Source organism: Triticum aestivum, chromosome 1B (assembly GCF_018294505.1).
Source record: "Triticum aestivum cultivar Chinese Spring chromosome 1B, IWGSC CS RefSeq v2.1, whole genome shotgun sequence".
In the NCBI taxonomy this organism is placed as follows: Eukaryota; Viridiplantae; Streptophyta; class Magnoliopsida; order Poales; family Poaceae; genus Triticum; species Triticum aestivum.
In genome coordinates, this window is record NC_057795.1 from 582483983 (window position 1) to 582488585 (window position 4603).

The window sequence follows — 4603 nt, forward strand, 5'->3', positions numbered from 1 at the left end:
CTCCCTCGCCCACCGCGCCGCCTCTCGCCCGCCCTCAACGCCGCCGGCCGGCCTCGCTGCCCTCAACGCCGCCGGCCGGCCTCGCCGCCCTCAACGCCGCCCCCCAATCCACCTCGGGCCGGCCTCGCCGCCCTCAACGCTGCTCTACAGAGAGCGATGAGATCGTGGAGAGAGAGAGAGAATTTTTTTTGTTCTTTTTAATTTTAACTAGTTAATTAGTTTAACAAAAACGGTAAAATAACTTAAAACTTGATAATTAACAAAAAAAACCGTAAAATTTGATAATTAAGAAAAAAAACGTATATACGGAGAGGGGGCGGCGAGGGGGGCGGCGATGCGCGCGGTGTTTTTTTAGGGATCGAGAGGGGACGGCGAGGGTTATAAATGTGTGTTGTCCTCGCCTCCCTCTCCGTGACGCCGTTGTCTGCCGCCCCGTCTCGCGCTCTACCGCGACACCCTCTCCCACCCCTTCCTCGCCCCCTCCTTTTGCCACCGCCCTTTCGCCACCGCCACCGCCACCGCCCCCCTTCTTCACTTAATTAATTTGTTTTTACTACATGTTTTCAGGACTGACATAATGGCGGACGATAGAGCTGACCCGATTATGGACAACTATGATCCGGACGGTGAAGCACATATGTTCGGCATCATAAACGGCGATATTCTATATGTGCCGACCGGACAAGAAGAAGATGATATCTCTTCTTATCTGAACCTTGACGGTGAAGATGAAGGGCGCCGTCAGCAAGATGATGCCGAACAAACGTCGATAAACGACGATCTTCAAATGGAAGTAGCAACCACCTCCGGCGCCGAGGTATATATATATATACATTGAGCCTCTGGTGATACAAACTAATTGATTTGAATAAATATGTGTGGACTAACGCGTGCGACTCTCTTTCTTATTTTAGCCCTCGGCCGGATCGTCGAAACAATCGAGTACGTCGTCAAAGCGTGGCGCAACCAAGACGATGAAACAAGGAGAAACATGCACCATCGAGGTTGTCGACAGTGCAACCGGCAGGCCGCTGGAGCCCCGCAAGAACGCCACCAAGTTTGTCAACCAATGCGGAGCCATTGTTAGAGACAACGTCTCGATCACCGTCCAGGAGTGGAATAAGCCAAAGAAGGCACGAATTGCTGGTTTCACTTTTGTCGATAAGAGAACAAAAAAAGATTGCTTCAAAAAGCTTATGGAACATTTCGTTCTACCTCCGGAATACAACAAATTCGATGAGGAGGGTAACAAGATTGAGGAAAACAAGGAGAGGAGGAGGCTAGTCAAACAGTTCGCTCTTCATAAGATGGCCGACGCATTCCGGAAATTCAAGCAAAATCTAGCCCATGACTTTGTCAAGCAGAACAAGACTCCGGATTTCAAAGGACAATATGAGAAACTGAAACATGATTGGCCAGAATTTGTGAAGCAAAAGAAATCGGAGCAGTTCATTCAAATATCGAAAAAATAAGGAAAATGCGGCTAAGAAGGAGTACAATCATATTATGGGGCCGGGAGGGTATCGCCTTTGGGAGCCTAGGTGGGAGAAGATGGAGAACGAGCTGAGGGCGCGAGGAATCCGTCCAGGTACGGAGGGATGGGACCCAAGGGCCAAAAGCTGGTGGTACGGGCATGGGGGAACGCTGAACCCGGAGACAGGGGACTGTGTTTACCGGGGCAAAATAATTAAACCCACCCAAGCCCTTATTGACGCAATGAGGGATGCTCAAGAGGGGAAGATCAAGTTCAACAGAGAGAACGACGCGCTGACAAAAGCCCTCGGGAATCCTGAACACGGAGGACGTGTACGAGGCATGGGGCACATTCCGTGGAAAATAGGGTTCCCCCAGAACGATGACCCGTACGGTTACAGAAGCCGGAAGAGAAAGATGGATCGGGAAGCAGATGTTGTGGCGCGGTTGGCATCGGAAATGGATGTGATGAAGAAAACCGTGAGTGTACTAGTAGCCGAACGAGATGCAGCTCGGGCGCAGCATGAAGATCATCCAGCGGATCTTAGAAGCCAGCAGCGGAGAAGCAGTGTGGCTTCCACGGAGGCCCCACTGGCTGGTGCAGATGCACCGACGATCGAAATTACTGCACCGGAGCCTCTGGTGGTCGAAATTACTGCACCGGAGCCTCTGGTGGTCGAAATTACTGCACCGGAGCCTCCTCGCTACCCCGTGGACGATATAAAGGATATGAAAGAATGTCATCTGTATTATCCTATCGGGAACATGTCCATGAAGGTAGCCATCGGCAGTGCTTTACCATGTTTACCTGGAGCACTCCACCACAACACCCCCATTCAAGATGGCTATGCTCGTGTCACGGTGGAGGACATAGTCCAAGGGTTTGAGGACCTAGAGATTGACATTGCTACACCTGAAGGGGAGAAAAGACTTGGAGATGTCAAGTGCCATTTCATTCTATGGCAAAAGAAGTTTATCAAGTTTCCAGGCGAGGCGCCAAGGACAACAAGTCCACCCCCCTACGGTGGTGGCGGTTCACCTACACCTCCGTCACGTCAGCCGACGCCCCCCAGTCCACAACGTCCGGCGGGTGATCAGACGCCGCCCCCCAGTCCTCGTCCGGCGGGTGATCAGACGCCGCCCCCCAATCCACCTCCGGCAAAGAAGCAGAAGCAGTCCTGGATTATTAACCCGGACCCTTATGTACCTAAGACCACAAAGGTACCGGAGCCATCATTGAAGCCTCTCCCCATAAGGCCTTGGGAACGTAGTGCCGAGGAAACTGTCGCGGCCGCGGCTGCTGATCATGAGAAATGGAAGGCGGACTGCAAGAAGAAAAGAGAGCCCGAGCCCAAGCCAGTATTTTCTGATGAGCAAAAGAAGTGGGCTAAGTCATTTTTGAGCACACCGTCCCAAGCCGCGAAGAATCTGCCTGACGACTATGCACGTGAACTTCGTAGGCACGCACTCATGTTGAAGGAGAAGAAAGAGCGGGCGGAGAACCAGGAGAACAAAGCCTTGGAGGAGGCCGAGAAAACGGAATTAGAAAGTAAAAAAAGCGGGAAACGAGTTGCCCAGCTCGGGGAACAAAGTAAACAATCGATTGCCCCGCTTATAGTGAAAGCCGCCGGTCCGGATGACCCCGATATCATAGCAGCTGCGGCAGCACATGGATTGACTGTAACGAGTGCCAGAGAACAAGCGGCCAACTTAGGTATTACTCTTCATGAACTGTTAGGCCTTGATGAGGCGCCAGTGAAGGAGGTAGTAATTACATATGTGAAGAATGGGCCTCTCGTCGAGCCTGCGCAGGAACAGGATCTACCTCCACAAATGAAAGATCTGCTGAAATGGTACAAGGGTTACATAAAAATAAAAACGCCAAAGAATATATTTATGCGGAAGTTAGATATGAGCATCACTTCAAACATTACTATGTACAAATTCATCTGAGTGAATTGTTCCAGCTTTTCAATCTGCGCGAGCTCGACAAATCTATCATCAGTTGCTACGTTCTGTAAGTGATTTATTTCTACCCCATCTCGTTCATATTGCCTGCACTATATATATGTCCTAACTATATTGTTGTGTCCGCTATTATACATGCAGAATGAAGATTAAGGAATGCAGAGTAAGGAACATCCATGATGTTGGGTTCATTGACCCACACATCGTTAATGGATATGTGTTGGAGCATCACCCCGCCGACATGGAGGCAAACCTGTGGCAGTTTCTTACAAAGCAGGAACTCAAAAGTGATATTCTATTTCCTTACCATTTTGGGTGAGTGTTTCTGTCTTGAGCATATTCTCTTTTGTTTACTCAATGCATGGTATGTGGCCGGCTAATCGATGAGTTATGCATGACGTACTGTGCATGTATCGTGTCCGCAGGTTCCACTGGATTCTGCTAGTAATTAAAGTTGACACCTCAGAATGTCTCGTCCACGACTCTCTGAATAAGGATCCAAAGCTTTGGGTCGACATGAGAAGAATGCTGCAGAAGTAATTATTTTCATTCATTTGCGCTGTATATCGATCGGCCTATTTCGTTCATTTCCTAATATCAAGTAACTAATAACTCTCTTGTTCATTTAATTTTCTTTGCCTCGTAGGGTTTGGAGACGGTTCGTAGATACAAAGGTCGGTGAATTCAAAAAAGAGCTAGAATTCAAAAGGGCAAAGGCTAAGAATGGTGAGGATATTCAGCCAGCGGGGACCAATCTATGTGCATACTATGTCTGTGAGATGATCCGGAGATACACCTCTGAGCGGGTTCCGAGTGATACCAATGCTCAGAGGAATAACCTCCGGATGATGCTTAGTCCAGAAGCTCGCTTCCGACCACTTCAAGAGGAACTAGCTGGATGGTTCAGGAGGGAAGTCCTCCATCCTAAAGGAGAACACCATTACGAGGACGTAGAACTTTATATGCATTAAATTATGTATGGAAACTTGTTCAAAATTGTATATGGTCATCCGATGATATTGAATATATATTGTATATTCCTCTTGAATTCTTTTTGGTACTAATTTCAAATTTGTTTGAAATTATACATTCATATGCATGTATGTAGTACCGTAGAATATGTGAAACTCCTTCAAAATTAAAATAAAGCACAAAAGATATA